This window comes from Scyliorhinus torazame, chromosome 3 (assembly GCF_047496885.1).
Source record: "Scyliorhinus torazame isolate Kashiwa2021f chromosome 3, sScyTor2.1, whole genome shotgun sequence".
NCBI classification, from domain to species: Eukaryota; Metazoa; Chordata; class Chondrichthyes; order Carcharhiniformes; family Scyliorhinidae; genus Scyliorhinus; species Scyliorhinus torazame.
Genome location: NC_092709.1, coordinates 58,938,770 through 58,958,987, shown reverse-complemented (window position 1 = coordinate 58,958,987; position 20,218 = coordinate 58,938,770). Strand labels below are relative to the sequence as shown.

General features: G+C 46.4%; 1 protein-coding gene across 2 annotated transcripts in view; it reads left to right on the top strand.

Moving 5' to 3' along the window:
• afg2a (AFG2 AAA ATPase homolog A) overlaps positions 1 to 20,218 on the top strand; it is a 721,265-nt gene that overhangs the window by 529,710 nt on the left and 171,337 nt on the right. The window lies entirely within an intron of this gene.

The window sequence follows — 20,218 nt, the reverse complement described above, 5'->3', positions numbered from 1 at the left end:
AGAGAGAGATAAAACCACTTTCTCTTTGGAGCAGATCTGTCTATCCAATGTGCTCGTTTGCTGCACACACTGTATAAACAAACACACGCTCATGCATGTCCTGAGTTATGGCATTTCGTGCTTGCTCGTAGTCAGATATATTGGAGGCGATTGTGCGCCTGTATTAACTGTGAGCGAGACTGGCGACTCAGGCACAAAATATCGTGAGAGCCTGGAAACACGATTCTCGCCAGTGAGTTTGCGTTTCCCGATTTTCCACGTCCCTAACAATGGCGTAACATGGTTCCTGCCCACAAAGGGCGAGAACCATATTGTAATACAATTTGAATGCATTTTCATGTAATTAACGTGCCCCCGCCACATGATCCCTCCCAGTCGATGGGATTCCGCCAGGGGTGCCAAGGTAAGTACAGCCCGCGTGGTAGAGGTTCATTGCCCAGTCGGTGCCCCTCAGCACATGTTTGCCCTGCCAACCTGGCACTGCTGTCCTGTGCCAGGGAGCAGTGCCAAGGGTCATCCCTTCACGGAGCCCATGGGAGGGCTGATGCCTGTGAGGGGGAAGAGTGTCCCCAAGACTGTAGCGATTGGGGCGGGGGGCATTGGGGAGAGGGAGGAAGAGTGCCTCCGACACTGTAGTGTTGGGGGTGTGGGGGAAGATTGCCCCGAGACTGCAGTGTTTGGGGGTGGGGGGAAGAGTGCCCCTGAGACTGCGATGGTGGGTGTCGCCCCAATGCCCACAAGGGGGAGGATGATGTTGGCATTGTGGTGTGGGGGGGCTGGGTACAGCCCCATTCCTTGTGCTGTATTGGGGCGGGGGGGGGGGCAGAAAAGGGAGAGCTCCATTCCTAGTGCTGTGGTGGGGTGGGGGCCCTATTCTTCTGAGGGGTTCCTCCGTGTCTGTGGTGAGGTGGCGGCGGGGTGCTGGGGGGGGGCATTTCCTTCTGTGCTGGTCAGGACACTTTTAAAAAGGGCGCCCCAATCTCGGGCTCTATCCGGCCCTGTCTCGCCAGACTGATGGCAACGCCACGCCCACTCATTTTCTTTCAGAGTGGCAGAAGATCTGGGGCGGGATTCTCCGTGATCGGCGCAATGGCCCGACGCCGGCGTCAAGAACAGCGCGAACCACTCCGCCGTCTTGCCGACCGAAGTAGCAGACTTCTCCACACTTCCGGGAACTAGGCCGGCGCAGGAGGGGTTGGCGCCACGCTGGCCGGCGGCGAAGGAACTGCGCGAGTTAGCGCATGCGCAGAACCGCTGGCGTGGTTCCACGCATGCGCAGACTGGCCGGCGTATTCTGGCGCATGCGCAGGGGGGGGTGTCTTCTCCGCATCGGCCATGGGGGAGCCCTACAGGGAATGGCGCAGAAGGAAGAAGTGCCCCCATGGGCCCCGATCACGGGCCAAGCCACCGTGCCCCCCCCTCCCCCGGAGGGGGGTCGGAGAATCCCGCCTTTGGTCTAAAAACTCAGCTGTCCAACTGGAGAGCTAAACGTCGGTTTTCGGTCAGAGCCTGACACTCTGGAAAAAATAGGGGAAAATTCTGCCCACTGTGTATGCATCAGTAATTCAATGATAGAAATTATGGTTTGTCTCTGTAGAACTAATACAAGTTCCAACAGTACAAAGTGGATTGCTACTATTATTGACAAATTTCATTATCCTGGTTCCATTTAAAAGAGCTATCTCATGTTCACAGTTGATATTAAGCGTTGGTGATAAGGCTTTGTCAATATCTGCTGAGAAGGAAGTAGCTTCATTTTTAGGAAACTATTTTGGGGGAGTGTTTTCTTTGCCCTTCTAAGTCACATGAGATATTTTTCAATTTTTTACAAAACCAAGAATGTAGTTTAACTGGTGTATCACTAATCTGTGCAGATAAGAATCTCCTCTGGATCGATGAATGTTAGCAAAATGGTTAGGTTTTTTCAACTTTGTATTTAAGATTTAATATGACAAATATTTTTAAAAGAGCGGTTGACCCATAAATGCATTAGAGACCAGACAATAAGGCATCCACAGTCAGTCCAAGTGCATAGTGTAGGTGCTGTGCGCATGCTTAAGCTTGTTCTTGTTGCCAACAAGGCTACAGCGTCCAATCAGGCCTTGTTGTTATCTGGCACTGATCCAGTTCATTTGGAATCAGTACTGTTGACTAAACTGTCACATTTCTTGAATCTTATTGCAAACATGCACTTTTGTCCTCCTTCCCTAGATGATGCTGGGGATGTAAAGTGGCATGGTATGATACTTATATGTTTCAAAAAACTAATTATACATAGGGTTAACTGTAGCCACAACAAACTTGTCTCTGTTATACTTGCCGCCTTGCTGAATAAGAAGGAGTGGTTCATAAGAAATGCTGAAATGTTTCGTTAGACTAAGAATTTACTAATTTACAGGAACATTTGGGGGGGGTGGGGGGGGGGCGGAAGTTGCTGCACATGGCATTTAAAAAAGACAGGTTTTCTTTTTAAATCCGTAATGACCAAGAAAATGTGTCAAAGTGTACTCTCCACCTCCATGCTCTCCTGATTGCACAATGTTATGTGGATTAACGTAGATGAATGGAACACTTTGAGATATCACATTTCGATCCAGATTTACATCTTTCCTGTGTTTGAAAGGAGCCAGCTGGAGTGTCTTGTTTGGCGAACCTACATGTTTTCTTATTCTGAAAGTGATCTAACTTCCTGTGTGTAGATTAACACTGGCAGGTTAATGCCTTTTTGTTCACGTGGCTGGAGGGGAGAGCGGCTGCCATTCTGAGGCAGTGGCATTCAGGTGATGCGAAAGAGACGGGTAGATCAGGTATCGCACTGACAGCAAAACAAACCTGGCTCCCAAAAAGGGCCTTCTCTATTCTCTTCTTTCCACATAATTGCTCTTCTCAGACACTTTCATGTTGCAGTGATAAGTTATGAGATTTAACCATCTAAGATTTCTGAATCCCTGTAGTAACAGGAGGGATAAAATTTATTAAGCAGCAGTGAAAGGATGACATAGGACCTTTTTTTTTTTGAAGAATCATTTAATAACACTGAAACATTGTTCAGTGCTGTAAAATTACAATAAAGGGTTAGTCACGGCTGGGCAGCAGGGCAGGACAAAGAGTAAAAGAAAATGCAGTGAGATTGTTCAATAGAGAACAAAAATTCTAAAAAAAAAGTATAAAACGGTTTCTAAGAATGAGTGGAGGCTTTTAAAAACTCAACTATGGAAGGAACTATTAATTCAACTCCATTGATTTTTTAAAAATACTTAAATAATAAATGGCATCCGGAGTGCTGACTTGATGTAATTCTAGAGTTCGACGATGTAAGGATGCTACTGTGAATTGACTTGTTGCTACCACATCTCAGGTTAATGATTACATCTTTTTGAGCTACTCTTATACTGGGCCTTGTGCAACTACCCACATTTACACTGCAAAATCAAGTTACCTTATCCCAGAGGCAAAACATCATGTGCTGTGTATGAGACTTCTGAACAGGTAACATTTTTTGTGGGGGCATAATCAGAGAAATATGCCCATTCATGTCTCCTCCATTTAACCAACGTCTATTTACAACCAAATTTCCTGCCAATCACATTAACAAAGTTCGGAATGTTAAAATGTGCATAGACTATAGGAATATAAGGAAAGCACAAACCTCTCATCATATTGCCCATTTTTAAGTTTGATAATTTAACATTTTGACCCATCTAACTATCATTCACGTCGGTTTAAGAATTTACGTTTTGAATTTTTAATATGACCTGATGTCATAAAAATACATTTGAAGAAACAAAATCGCTTTGAGAATAGGTATAAAACACGAGGAAAGTACTTGTTTTCCACTGGGCTCAAAGTTCTGGGCTTAATTTTGCACCCCTCTTGAATTAGCGTATTTACAGGAAGTTCACCTACACAGCTTTATAGCCTGGAGGCAGAACCGTCATAATAAGCCAAATACATTCGGAGCCAGGGATTGATGACCGCAATCCCCAGGGATATATAGTTTTTACTAGAATTCACTCTGGAATTCCTTTCTTCATACTGATAACTGTTGTCAGTGAAGTTTATGACTAAAGAGCTCACCCTCTCTGTGAATTCTATCGTTAAATTTGTGCCTGTTATGGAATGCTATTCCAAATTTATTTTCAATCAATGTAAATAATTCCTCAACCCTAAAAAGCCATCAAAATATTATATAATTGGCACTGAGAAATTTTGGCCTGCAAATTATCGGGGGGATGGGGGGAGCATGGACGGCTCCAACCCAGAATGAAAGCTCCACGCCAATCTGCTCCACAGCCATAATGTACTGTGGGTAGGCTAAATTGGCTGACAGTGGGACTTGCCCCTCACTGGGAAGGAAGTCCTGCCCTCAGGAGCTGCAGCAGTTCCAGCAGCGGCAAAAATTCATCATTGGTCATTGCCGGACTGCAAGCAGGCTCAAGAAGAAGGCCCAATGGATCCTGGAGAGAGGTAAGTCTGGGGTATTGGATGGGGAAGGTTTGGCCAGCGTAAGGAGAGGGAGGCAAAGGGGCGGGGGTTGTGAGTTTTGGAGAAAAGGTGGATAGGAAGAAAAGGGGATGCTATCTTAGGGGGGTGAAGGGGGGCTGCTTCCAATGTGCAAAGAGCACACCCTCTCACCCCCAACCCAAAGAAGGTACTTCCCGCTCTTTTAAAAGCTTTAAAACTAAAATAGCCTTCCCACTCTTGCCCAACTACCCATGCCAAAGGTATTATAGTGTGGGGAGTGTATTATTTGGGTCAATTGGCTTGTTAACAAGCTCACTTGACCCTTAATTCTTTCATCTAAATATTGTCGGTGGGCCTCAGATCTCAGCCCCTTCCCACCTATCGTGTTAAGGGGTTGGCGAGAAGGTGCTGGATTGGGAACGTGGGAAAGTAAAATCAAGCGCCTGATGAAGATATTTGAGCACAGGGGCTGGATTTTCCACACCCCGACACCGAAATCGCGTTTGGCGACGGGGCGGAGAATCCAGTTTCCCCGCATTAAATCGGGACTGGTGCCGATTCAGCGATTCTCCGCCTCCCGAAAAGCGGCGTACTCGGGGAGTACGTCGTACAGAGTATCCATCACCTGAGGCCATTGCCAGAGGCCCGCCCTGCTCCGTTATTCTCCGCCCCCGACCGGCCGAATCCCCGGCGGCGTATTTCTAATGTGGTCCCAGCCATTCGGGAAACTCGTGAGGCGCTTGCGGACTCAGTCCGCGGCCGCCATGGTCAGGGGCGGGCCGATCGGAGGGCAGGGGGACCTCATACTGGGCCTTTATTGTTCAGGCGGTCCGGGTCGGTCGAGCGGCCGATCGGGGGCACTATTTCCATGGAGCTCAGCCCGGCCGCTAGAGCCGCCATGCACATGTGCGGTCTCTGATCCAGAAGTGCGGAGGGGCCATATCTGCAGTTGGAGCTGCGAGCTTCATGACGGCTCCCTGCTAGCCCCCTGCAAGGCTGTAAATCTGTGGCCTTTTGACGCCAGTTTTTCTGGCGTAAAAGACCACAGTTTTCACGACGGTGTGGGGCTATTGTCCTTGAAACGGAGTATCCAGCCCCAGGTTTTAAGAGCTATTCCCAAACCTACTGCACAATGAACTTATAAAGAAAACACTTGGTAGGTCTGTAGATAGAGAAAACAGAGTTGGCATTTTAGGTGGTTGACCTTTCATCAGAATTTGCAAAAGGTCGAGATGTAACAAATTTGAAGCAGTACAGGAGTAGGAAAAGGGGGAAGGAGAAGAAAGAACAAAAGAAAAGGTCTGTGATAGGGTGGAAGGCAAGAGTCATTGAATGACAAAACTGTTGATGGTGCAAGGCACAAGGGACAAGTGTAGGGATGTGTTTAGAAGAGATATAAATCGCAGTACATCACATGCGTCATGATGTCAGAGGCCCCGGACCACAGCCATTTAAAGGGGAAACGTCCCAACTCAAAGAAAAAATCTTTTAAAGCCGTAAAACAACCTTCCTTCACCTGGAATGACAGCACAATGCCTCAAATTGAACCAGGAAATGAAATTAACCTCTGAAGAACCCTACAACAAGCAGTTACCTACGCCCAAACCGATGATTCCGACCTTGAGTACTTCGATACCGACCTTTACATTTTCTCTGGACCTCGCGAGCCCAATGCCAGCTCCGACGCAAACAGTGATCATATGGTCCGAGAAGACTACGACTCGGATGAACCTTTCACCTTGGGAGGCTACCCCAGTACCAAATCCGAACCGCAACTAGACATGTTGCACATTGAAGACCCCCATATTGAATCAGACGCGGATTTGTTCTTCGGATTTGAGGATCTTCAGCCCAGCAGACATGACATCCCGACTCGTGAGTGCAGGATGATGCTGCAGCCTGAAATTAAGAGACAGAGAGCGGTACAAGCCCACAGAGAGCGGCCTGCTGCCACACAGAGCGTGGTCCACGCACCGCTCAGGGTTCACAACTGTAAGAAAGAAGACACGCAAGACTCCACGCCGCAGTCCTTGCATGAACAAGAAGTGACTCCAGTGTCCCAACCTCCACAGCGAGCTCGTGGACAGACTCCATAATAGAAGAAATGCAAGACTCCAGAGCGCAGTCCTTGCACACACAAGGCGTGACTCCAGTATCACAAGCCTCCGCAGCGAGCTCGTGGACAGCCTCCACGATAGAAGCAACGCAAGACTCCGGCACGCAGTCCTTGCAGGAACAAGACCATGAGGGTCTAGCAACCCCCTCTGACCAACTAGCGGCAGACGATGCAAGTCTGCCATGCTCAAGTAAACAGCAAGAAGACTATGACAGTCTACCACGCTCCAGTGCACAGCAGGACGACCATGATGGTCCATCATGCTACAGTGAAGAACAAAGCGACGATGACAGTCCAAGCCCAAATGAAGGACAACAGCAAGACAATGACAGTCCACCCACATTGTTTGCACCATCAGATGAAGACTGACAATTTACCCAACCCAAGTGAACAACAAGCAGCTACTGAGGATCTACCCACAGTATGTGAGACGAGTGACGACAGCATCCCACTTCCCATGCAAGATGTGCAAAGTGACAGACCTCAGCTACTGTGTACATCGGCACTTGACGATCACTGTGAGACCACTGGTGACTCCGGTGACACCATGATACTTCCACCCTCATTCGCTCGAACTTCTCCACAAGTCAATGCATTCCTGCATGTTCCGACTCCAGATGTGCAGCTTCAAGAAATCTCAGCTGACTCCAGTGAACCTGCTAAGATTCCGGACGGGGAGCATCAACAAACCAACACTGACTCAGTTAAAACAGACCAGACTCCAGATGGGGAGCAGCCAAATGCCGACTCTGATTCATGTAAGCCGGACTTTACTCCAGACAGGGAGTGCCGCAACCTCAGTGATGGCACTCTCAGGGTGACAGCAGATGCCATAATGACAGGAGATAGATCACTTAACAATTACACTGGGCCAGTAATAACAAGCAGCGGCTACAGTCCAAGAGGAATACACCAATATTCACCACAGCTATATCCACACATTTTTTCCACACCAGCAGTGCAGCCAATGACAGCTCATGCTGGACGAACCCAGTATTCAGGCATGCAGCAGCCAGCAGTCTATGCAGCATATTCTCAAACAGGCCAGCACTACGGATTGCCCACTAATGGAATCAAGACCGAAGGAGGACTACCGCAAGCGCAATCTGCACTACAGACTGGATACCTTAGTTACAGCCCAGGATTTGCTGCACCGCAGCCTGGCTAGGCGGCATATTCCTATCAGATGCAAGGTTCTAGTTTCACACCATCACCAAGTATTTATGCGAGCAGCAATTCTGTTTCCAATTCGACAAGCTTCAACGGTTCTCAGCAGGATCACCCTTCCTGCACAGCATGTGGCCAGAGCCAGTATGTACAGTCTTATCCAACTTCACCATATGGCACATCCATGACCTCGAATGATACTGTTGATGGTACCTCTTCAACGTCAACACCTTATCAGCTACAAGATGCCATCCGACAGCACCATCACAGACATCGAAAAAGAAAGGGACTCCAAATCAGACAGCGAAGTGATTTGACCACTTCTTGGTTCCTGTGGCACAGGGATGTTGATGGCGTTCATAACCAAGAGAGACATTTGACCATGATGATTAATGGTTTTTGAACTCACACGAATGATTTGGACTTATTGTTTAATCACTGTTCCCATGACTTGTGTATATACCTTAACCTATCTACCTGTTTTTGGTTCAATTTTTTCAAAGTGTGCAGAAAATATGGAACATATAAAAAAGGGGGGATGTCAATGTAAATGCATGTAGGCTAGCTAGACACTAGAGGGAGCACCAAAGACATCACACACACACACTCAACCAATAGATCAGTTAGATAGGATATGACCAATTGACATGCACGATACACAAGGAGGTGACACGACCACAGGGGGGCATTACGCCAACCCATATATAAAGGACACCACACACATGATCTGCCTCTTTCCAGTGGAGACAGTCAGTGAGTACAGAGACAGGGTTGATTCAATATTACACCCACTACGTGGATTGCAGCAACTGGTTAGTCAGTCTGGGTAGCTATAGTAGGATTTGCAGTAGTGTCGAACCCGAGTAATAGAAGTGTAAATAGTTTAATAAACGTGTTGAAGTTATCTCCACGTCTGAACCTTCCTTTGTCAAGTGCACCACAAGGAAGCCGCTTATGTTACACCTACAACATAACAAATCAGTAAGTATACGATATATTCTTTTAAGGTGACTGTCGTGTCAGCAGGATGTCAAACATGGTTCAACCTGGCCCCTGGGTTTGGCGGAGGAAATTGGAAGCAAATAATTATTGAGCTTCGTTTTCACGGATGATCATCTCCAAAAATATCAAATTTGTATTAAGTATGTCATAATATGACCTAGTCTTCTCAAAAGGTTCCCAGTTTTTTTCTTATACTAAACATGTGCAAATGTTCAAAATGTACAATTTCCAAAATTTGCAGTGCTCAATTCCAAACTATTAGTATAACTGACATGGTATGAATATTACTCTCAGCTAAATATTGAGCTGATGAATTCTGACATGCCTTTTCCTCCTGTGTTCCCCATCCCCTTCCAATGTTCTCCTTTTCTATCTTGAAGGTACTGATTCTCACTGAGGTACAGTTCCACTGCTACCAGTGGCCCTCCACATTCATTATAGCCATTCTTATATGAGCTTCAATTTTGAACGTTTACAGACTGCCCTGACTTGGAGGATGGAAATCTTTGTTAATTTTTGAAGGATGGTCATGCTAATTATATTACCTCAATTAACTCTGTGCTTCACAGAATCACAGAAAAATACAGTGCAGATAAGGCTCTTCGGCCCATAAAGTCTGCACCGCTACATGAAAGGCAACTGGTCTGCCAATCCTAATCCCATTTGCCAGCACTTGGGCCACAACATCAAATGTTAAGACGGTGGTCATCCAGGTATTTTTTTAAAGGATGTGAGGCAACTCACCTGTACCATCCTCCCAGGCAGTGCATTCCAGACCGTCACTACCCTCTGGGTAAAAACGTTTTTCCTCAAATCCCCTCTGAAACTCCCACCCCTCACCTTGAACTTGTGTCCCCTCGTAACCGACCCTTCAACTACGGGGAACAGCTGTTCCCTATCCACCCTGTCCATGCCCCTCATAATCTTGTACACCTCGATCAGATCTTCTCTGCTCCAATGAAAACAACCCAAGCCTACCTAACCTCTCTTCATAACTAAAATGTTCTATCCCAGGCAACATCCTGGTGAAATGCCTCTGCACCTGCTCCAGTGCTATCACATCCTTTCTCATGTGGCGACCAGAACAGCACACAGGATTCCAGCTGTGGTCTCACCAATGTTCCATACAACTCCAACATGACTTCCTTTCTTTTATAAACCTGAATTATTTTCCATTATGGCTCCATTTTAGTACTTGAAAAGGATTCCAACATTCTATATACAATCAATAAAATTTGCATAATATAAGATCAATACATAATATAGATATGAACATCTGTATTTTTAAAGTAGTTTATAAAAATATTATTATTCTATGTACTCCCTCATCTGTTGTTTCATATGAGCCAGTCTAGCTCATGGACTTTGGGTAGGAAGCAGTTGGCACAAAGGTTAAGGGTCATGAGATGGTTGACGTTGGAGACCAAATTGTTCTGCAGCATCAGGCTGACGGGGTTGGGCTCAGATGGGCCGCAGCTCAGTAGCAAAGGCATTGCCACTGCGTTTATGGTTGGATCTGGGCTTTGAGACTTGGTGAAATGGCCACAGGCAGGTACCCGTGGCCTGGAGAGAGGCTGAGAGACGAGCAGGGCAAGGCAGGCCAGCCATCGTCAGGGCCTTGGTGCTGGTGCGAGGTGCAGTTTCAGAGGGGAAGCCCATGACCCCATTCGCCGGTCCTGTGACCCCAACTGGAGAACAGGTCACACCAGAACAGACTAGGAATTGAATCTGTTACCTTCTGGTGTGTGCGACTTCTGGTGCTTGGTGCTAGTACCTATGGCTTGACCATTTGGGGGCTTCACTCAAAACTAAAAATTGTTTTATATTTCTTCAAGTCAGAAACAAAGTTCTTCTGTAATCCACAAGTTTTACCTTGGCCTCTCCTAATATCAATAATAATCCAGTAGCATCATTTTACACATGGGGAGACTTGTACACCATCATAGAACATAGAACATAGAACAATACAGCGCAGTACAGGCCCTTCGGCCCACGATGTTGCACCGAAACAAAAGCCATCTAACCTACACTATGCCATTATCATCCATATGTTTATCCAATAAACTTTTAAATGCCCTCAATGTTGGCGAGTTCACTACTGTAGCAGGTAGGGCATTCCACGACCTCACCACTCTTTGCGTAAAGAACCTACCTCTGACCTCTGTCCTATATCTATTACCCCTCAGTTTAAAGTTATGTCCCCTCGTGCCAGCCATTTCCATCCGCGGGAGAAGGCTCTCACTGTCCACCCTATCCAACCCCCTGATCATTTTGTATGCCTCTATTAAGTCTCCTCTTAACCTTCTTCTCTCCAACGAAAACAACCTCAAGTCCATCAGCCTTTCCTCATAGGATTTTCCCTCCATACCAGGCAACATCCTGGTAAATCTCCTCTGCACCCGCTCCAAAGCCTCCACGTCCTTCCTATAATGCGGTGACCAGAACTGTACGCAATACTCCAAATGCGGCCGTACCAGAGTTCTGTACAGCTGCAACATGACCTCCCGACTCCGGAACTCAATCCCTCTACCAATAAAGGCCAACACTCCATAGGCCTTCTTCACAACCCTATCAACCTGGGTGGCAACTTTCAGGGATCTATGTACATGGACACCTAGATCCCTCTGCTCATCCACACTTTCAAGAACTTTACCATTAGCCAAATATTCCGCATTCCTGTTATTCCTTCCAAAGTGAATCACCTCACACTTCTCTACATTAAACTCCATTTGCCACCTCTCAGCCCAGCTCTGCAGCTTATCTATATCCCTCTGTAACCTGCTACATCCTTCCACACTATCGACAACACCACCGACTTTAGTATCGTCTGCAAATTTACTCACCCACCCTTCTGCGCCCATCCATACTCACCCATCCTTGGGGCAATTCTCCATGGGTGAGGTTGGGCCTTGAAATACTGCTGAAATGGCAGCTGATCAGTGCACTTTAGCCTGCCAAATGCCCGCTATCCTTATTATTAGATGTGGAGAGCCTGAGTCCACTAAATCTACCCAATATGTCACAGTAAATACAGAGGGACTTGCGGCAATTGCGCAAGTTTAAGACAGGTACTGAAGGGGCTGGCTATGTTAGAAATAAAAAAGGTTTCTAGTCATCCCTGTTCCCTTGCCCAGTGCCCATCCAGCCATGCCACACAGTGGCCGAATGAACAAGGGATGGCCAGGAGCCCTTCACTGCTGGCTACTGCCTGATTTTTCAGGCCTGTTGCTCCTGGTACGTCAAAGCAATGGACCCAGAACACCAGAAATTATCGTTTATTGTCACAAGTAGGCTTCAATGAAGTTACTGTGAAAAGCCCCTAGTCGCCACATTCCGGCGCCTGTTCGGGGAGGCCGGTATGGAAATTGAACCCGCGTTGCTGGCATTGTTCTGCATTACAAGCCAGCTGTTTAGCCCACTGTGCTAAACTACCATCATTGGCCTCTGAAGTGCAGCTGGCAAGTTGACCTTGGAAGCATACAACTGAACATATTTTGGCTTTATGCGACCGCAGAATATGAGGATTGGAAAAAGTAGAAACTTTCGCTTATTTTCCATCCCTCCACTCGGTTGAGCTTGAACTGTTCGACATCAGCTTTAAAAGGAACAGGATGCTTCGATGCCTTTTCACTGGACCGAAGATGTTCTTGCTAGATCAGAATGATGACCTTTAAAAGGCAAAGTGAATGCTTCTCCTCTGTATAAACTAAAAGGAAAATCAAGCCTTGTGAGTTGTGGCATGCAGACAACATTGTGGCATCATTGGCAGCTATGTTAGAACAAGCTCACTGAGAGCATTATTAAGTGCAACTATTTTTGGTTAGTGCAGAAAGAGGAAGTAATGAAAGTTAATCAAACATTTATTTAATGTGAGAGCAACTTATATTTATGTCTGAAAAATCACAATTATGACCTGAATAGAAAGCACTATTGTACCTGACTGCACCTTGGTGAAGTGTCAGTGGTTTGGGTTGTAGGCCTGCAGCTGTTTGTTGGCTGCTTGCAGCAGCAAGTTACTGCTCATTGTTTTGTGGCATGAAACCCTTGGGCTGAGGCGGAGGTGCCCACAATTTCCCACCACCGGATGACATGGTGGTTTACTGGTTTGCCATCATGCGCCTGCCTTTTTTGTACATGCCAGTTTGAGTGTTGGCGGTGTATGGGGGAGCAGCTACCCACCGCCAATCAGCAGATAGAGAAGATCGCCAATTGGCCATCCTTAATGACCTATTAGGCTCAATGTGGTGTTTGATTGAGGCTGAAACCTAGCTGACAAATGAAGGCAGCCTTCCAGTGGCAGACTGAAGTCCAGCATTCCATCATTAAAGATATGCCCCCAGCCCACAGCCTCAATATCCAAAGGGCCACGAGTCGGTCTGTGGAGAGGTTTCTGATGACGTCTTAGCAGCTGTGGCCTCTTTGTGTTTTAAAGATTTTCAGAGGCCCCTCCATCTTGAGGCTCCCTGTTTATCTCTGTCCGACAACGGCAACACCATCTCTAACAATGGGCTGCTGGTTTTCAGAGCTCAAGGGCCTCCTATCGGTCCTCCAGCGTCAGGAGTCAGCCCACTGTCTTTAATTGCATGAGGCGCAGCCAGCCACCTCCTCAAAAAGCATTTCCGGAGTCCTGCCGCTGGCAGTTCTGAGTTCCAGACCCAGAATTCAGCCAGGCAGCGCACGGGACCCTGGAGCGAATTCCAGCCCCTTGAGTCAGTTGCATGAGAAAATGTCCAAGGTTCCCAGTTATTTGCTCTTGCTTTCAATCTAAAGGTACAGAGTAGATTCAAGATAAACTGGACAACAGGTACAGGTGTGACTCATCTGAATGACAAGAGACAATTAGGCAACACCTTATGCGGAATGCCTGGAGGCTGCCCTGTAATAACAGCTATTTAGAAAGTATAGGTCGTGTATGTGGAAGATACAAACCTGAATGAGCATTTATCTACAGCAGTTCCTGTGTAACATTTTATACTCTTCTTCCTTTGTGGACACATAAATATGACTGTCAGGTAGAAACAGTTGTTAATTTGCACACCCACCTATTGGCATCAACATTGTCAGGCTGTTTCCCAACACAGATTCCTAGAACCCGTTTGCAGAAACAGTTCCTTCCTGTCTCAATAGCAATTACTGTTTTTCCTCTAAACGCTCTGACATATGTATAGAGATATTTATTACCTCTGGAAAAAACCCTATCATCTATAATTTGAAATATGTCCAACCTTAACTTTAATTAAAGAAACTGAGAGATATATCCCATAAGTGGGTCGACTTGATGAGTTGCAAAGTGTGAGTGAGTCAACGTTCAATGGTCTCCAACTTTTTTAACCATTTGTTTGTTCCACATGAAAGAAAAAAAATGATTATTGAACTATACATGCAAACTTTACCAATATGTTGATTGAGTAAGGATTTTAATGGTGGGTTTGCATTAGTTTTTCTTCCATCTTCTCACAATCATAACATCAGCTTCACAAAATATGAAAGCACCTCAAAGAGATAATCTAACATTTAGTTTCAAGCAACGTTCACTTTACTATGTAGGATTTAATGCAAATGAGCAAATTATAAATCAACTTTATCAAATTTAAAGTTGTTCATTAGGCCATTTTTTCCCTTAATTTCCCCATAATTTTGTTTTTCTTCTCCTCTCCTAAGCCATACTTTCCTTGCTTGGATATGGGCGCTGGTTACTTCACCCATGTAGCCTGCGTCATGTGTGAGCCTTAACCAGTGAGTATCAACAATCAGTTCTGTAATGTTCAAGATAGTTCCTACCATATGTGGCTTCTTTGATCCATTACAGCATTTGTCATAGTGCAAAAATTAACTTCAGCACTTTCAAGTTGTTTAAGGTTCCTGGGCCTGGGGAGGAGGCCCTGCGGAGGGTGAGTAACGGCTGCTCTCTGATTAGTAGACTTCAGTTCTGGAAATTTTAATGGGCTGCTGCAATGTACCTCACCTCGATGTTGCTTTAGTGTTTGTCTTCACGTTAGCATTCATAACATACAATTTAGAAGTGTCAAAAAACAGTCATCAGTCATCTATGCAATACTCTGAATGTCCTTAGTGTTTGCAGCAAATTTAGTTCTGCTCATGACAGAATTTAAGACTTATTGAGGGGATACTATCTCGAAAAATCCTGATAAACCACTGTATTGGCAGTATGAAAAGATAGTGTCATGTTTTTGTTGCTATTTTTATTGTCCTTCCAGTGAAAATGGTCTTCAATGTGAATTGATCTATTTTTGTTAATATGAACTGGAGGGCAAACCTCTAAGTTCAAAATTAGATGTGTTCTATCACAGGATGTAAGGGGTTTGAAATGTTGTATTCAGTGTCCTGACAGACTGTCCGTCTTGTACTCGTCCCCCTTGATGACCATTCTCTTCCTCTACTCCCCAAGCTTTATTCTGTAACCCCTTCCCTCCTGATTGCCAAGGGGCACGCTCAAAGGTCACTGGCGGGGGCCTCCTGCCACTGATTTACATGTTAGGTTGACGGGCTTCCAGATGGGAAATGGAAGAAAAACATTACCGTGATATCCTGCCATTGTCAGATTTTTAATATTCCCATTTAGTTTTTTCAACATCCCTTTTCGTCTCATTATTAAAAATAATCATGCGGATTAATTCCCCAACATATATACAAAGAACAATACAGCACAGGATCAGGTCCTTCGGCCCTCCAAGCCTGTGCCGGTCATGATACCAACCTTGGCCTGAATCCTCAGCACTTCCTTGTGCTGTAACATACTATATGTTATCCCAGTGGGGTCAAACAGGGCTGCATTCTGGCACATGACACTCTGGCATAATCCTCTCTTTGCTGCTGTCATATGCCTTCAAATTATCTACAGAGGGTGTCTACTTACATACCAGAACAGACAGAAAGCTGCTCAGCCTTGCTTGATCCAGGACAAAGGTGCACCAAATTCTCATCAGAGAGTTGCTCCACACTGACAATGCCGCAGTATCATTCCACACTGAGAAACACATTCAACAGTAACTGGACAGACTCTGCCACGTCTATAAAGAGTTTGGACTGATCATTAGCATCAGGAAGACAAATGTAACGGTCCAGGATGTTGCAATATCATTATCTGTCAACATTAACAATTTTAAACTGGAGGCTGTTGATAGCTTCACATTTCTAGGCTCCACAATCACCAGAAATCAACACCCGTCATGTGAGGCATTAGACATTGATAATTCCATCAGCATATGCTCGTTGCTAAGTCAACAACCTTAATGCCGGCTTGGGCACGCTCATCAGACGGTGGTAAATCCAAAGACCTTCTATGCAGTGAACTGGCCACTGGGTCACGACTTCCTGGGTGTCTAAGGAAACCTGCAAGCATGATATGAAGATGGTGGAAATTGATACTGACAACTGGGAAACAGTTGCTGACTGCCATGATCTCTGGAGGCTAACTATTTAGAAGGGCATTGCAAGAGGCAAACAGAAATGAAACGCTTGGCTGGCCGAGAAGTGGGAGCAAAGAAAACAGAAGCCAGTGAATCGTGCACCTTCTCAGCCCACTGCCTTCCTCGGCAGCCCCTGAGACACACCAGACGATTTAAAAAAAAAATTTTATAACACCCAATTAATTTTTTCCAATTAAGGGGCAATTCAGTGTGGCCAATCCACCTAGCCTGCACATCTTTTTGGGTTGTGGGGGCGAAACCCACGCAAACACGGGGAGGATGTGCAAACTCCACACGGACAGTGACCCAGAGCCGGGATCGAACCTGTGACCTTGGCGCCGTGAAGCAGCTGGGCTGACCCACTGCGCCACTGTGCTGCCCTCCACCAGACGATATTTAACACAGTTGACCACTGCAGTGCATACAAGATGGAAGGCTGCCACTGAGATATTGCCCCAGCTCTCCTGAGAATTGACTAGACGCTTGCTCAGAAGTGTTTTTTAAAGAGGGTATTAAAGGAGGTGTTGGGAGGTTCTGAAGCAAGGACATTATAGAATTTACAGTGCAGGAGGAAGCCATTCAGCCCATTGAGTCTGCACCGGCCCTTGGAAAGAGCACCCTACTTAAGCCCTATGCCTCCACCCTATCCCCTTTATCCCCGTAACCCAGTACTCCCACCTAACCATTTTGGACACTAAGGGCAATTTAGAATGGCCAATCCACCTAACCTGCACATCTTTGGACTGTGGGAGGAAACCGGAGCACCCGGAGGAAACCCACGCACACACGAGGCGAACTTGCAGACTCCACGCAGACAGTGACCCAAGCCGGGAATCGAACCAGGGACCCTGGAGCTGTGAAACAACTGTGCTAACCACTATGCTACCGTGCTGCCCTTTAGAGAGGTAATTCTAGAGCACAGGGTGTAGACAGCTGTAAACATGGCCACCGGAGGTGGGACAAAACGATAGAATGTATTATACATTTTCAGATGAGATCCCATCTAGCCAGGTAGTTATCTTATTGTCCTGGTTAGTTGTACTCACGCAATCAACACCACCATGACATAGATACTCTAATTCCAGGGAAATTATTTTAATATTTCCCTGCACCTTGTATTTTTCTTCCACCCCTGAAATGCATTTTGATTTTTCTGAATTTTTCCAGTTTATTTCTCCATTTCAATCCATCTGTTTACCCAGTTAACAATTAATTAATGGGAGTTTGCACATTCTCCCCGTGTCTGCGTGGGTTTCACCCCCACAACCCAAAGATGTGCAGGTTAGGTGGATTGGCCACGCTAAATTGCCCCTTAATTGGAAAAAGAATAATTGGGTACTCTAAATTTATTTTAAAAAACAAATAATTAATGGAAATATTCTGAAACATCTCACTGTTTCAGCTCTCAATCCTCCCACCCTGCTCAACCCCAGGCATTCTAACTATTTTAGTAATCATAGGAACTAGTGGAATGTCAGACCTGCCACTCGTGTGGTGTGTGTGTATAATATATATACATATGTACACATGATCAGGACAAACTCCTTATAAGCAGAATTGCTTTAACAGGAGTAGGTTCACCATAGGTAAGAAACATTCGCTGGTCTCACGTCAAGGACCTACTGTTTACATACGGTCAGTCTCTTTTGAGTAAAAAACTTGTTTTCAGAAAATGTTATTCACTGCTGAGCGATGCCTAGTCAAATATCAGTAAGACATTTCTGTTGCACAATGTATTAAGCACTTCAAATTGTAATGGAAGCTTGTTCCAAAATGTAACTATTGCACATAAAGAGATAGTGCCCTCATTTTAATCCAGCAAAAATGGTGCATCAAATGTAAATGTCAGGACCCAATAATATCACCAGTGCCAGAACATGGGGCTGGACTCTCCAATTCTGAGGCTCTGTCCGGAGCATGTATCTAGTCTTACGACCAAAAAGCAGGGGCCGCCCCCACACCGATGGTGGGGGGGCTAGCAGCCGCGCCACATAAAGCATGGCCGCGCATGCACACGGCGGCGGCCTGCAGCAGTCGCGCAGTACAACATGGCTCCGGTCGTGCACGGACCCGGCCTGCCAGATAGTGTCCCCCTGTAATTCCCTTGCCACCCCCAGACCCCCCCCCCATCCCGCCGAAGCCCCCCCCCGCCCCCCAGCCAGCGGAACGCCCCCCCCCCCCGCCCCCCCCCCCGACTGTGGACACAGGCCGCAGCCGCAACGAGAGATTGACAAAACTTCAGAGCATACGCGCCCCACGCTGTCGGGAAGTGAGCCCATCAGGGGAGGGCCTTCAGGTGACAACATGGCGCCGTCCCAACAGCACGCGGCGTGCTCAGCGATGTCGCCGTTTTGGAAGGGGCGGAGCGTCCGAAAAGCGGCGCCGCCCCCGAATTCGGCGTCAAAACGGATTCATCGGCCAATCACCGAATGAGATTTTGGTGCCGGCAATCGGAGAATCCAACCCATGATCTTAGTTTCACACTGTTTCAATACTGGGCGGAATCCTCCCATTCTGAAACTAAATGCCGTGGCAAATGCAGGAATGTGGAGTGTTTACCATTGCAGCTGCCAGTGGGATAACATGCCAAATCTTCTGGCACCGGCCTCATTAATCATACACCCAGGAGGTTTACACAATATTCAGCAGAGCAGCAGGCCTGGATGGCTCATAGTCTGCCATTGTGTTCAGGTGCCATATTGAAAAGGAGTCCAACATCACTGACCTACCATTGAAGAAAGAAGGTGGACCTCCTGAAAATGAAGATAGAAGATAATCTGAAAATAAAGATGGATCTCCTGGAACATTCTGAGGCTAGAAGATGGGCCCCCTCCAGGACACCTAATCTGGATGTTCCACCTGCAGATGCTCCCCTGACCCACTGTAGTGGTGTTGCAGTGGTGAGGGCGGCTTCCATCCTGAGCTCCAGAGCCAGCCCCAGGCATTGTTCCCTGGCATTGTCCTGACATGTGCACGTTGTTCTGAACACATTAACAAGATGCCAAAGAGGCTTGTTCAAGCCTCTGGTGAGTTTCCCAACCTGCCATGGTGGTCACCAGCAGAAGACCTTGCTGTAAGTCCACATTGATGTCGAACCAATTTCTGGGCCTCCTGTTATATTCTCCCACCTGTGCCTGTCATTGAACACACCAGCAGGGGCTTGGGAGAATTCTGCCCACCGACAATCAGAAGAAACAATGAAAAATTTCAAAAACGACTTTTGTGGAAATTCCTTGTAGCGAGATGAAAAGGGGTAGACCCCCCCCCCCCCCAGATCCCACAAGGAGTCCTTGGGCCCCCTAAGTCCTAGCCTCTCCCCAGTCACCCACAGACTTGTCCTTCCATTGATTGCTCGGACTGTTCTCAGAGTGTGAGAGTTCTCACTGAGCTAGAGCTGACTCTTCCCGGGTCAGTACCACAACGAGATCCTATCTACTGGTGACAACACTGGATGGAGAAGGAGAGTCTTATTATGATTGGGAATAGAAGGTAGCGACTGGTTAGTGAAAGCATGAAGGAATTGGAGACAACATAAAATGGAAGGAGAAGCTGGAGAAGATTGCAAACTTTGAACTAAAGGAAGAGAGAGACGAGTGCCATATTGGATGGGGAGAAGCATGCCACCATAAATTCAGGTAGTGGGTGGAGGGAGAGGTGTTTAGGGGAAAAGGAAGGATGCTGCCATCATGGATTTAGAACAAGAAATAGGAAACGATTACCAGCATGAACTGGGTGGTGAAGAGGGAGAAAGGTTGCCTCTGAGAACTGGGGAGAGAAGGAGAAGAATGCTTCACGACTTCCATGTTAATAATTTGACGATCAGAATTTCCAACAGAAAGCATCAGTCCATTCAGACAGAAGGAATAATCATCTGCGATGCAAGATTTGGGCATATCTGCTCCTTAAGCTTTGACAGCCGATGCTCCATTTTACCTTCACACAACAAATATTTAGGTATGTTCAGAGCTGTTTTCAACTGGCAGCATTTGTGGAACTGTTAATTTGCTTGTGCTAGTTCCCTGATTGTCATGTATGTTCC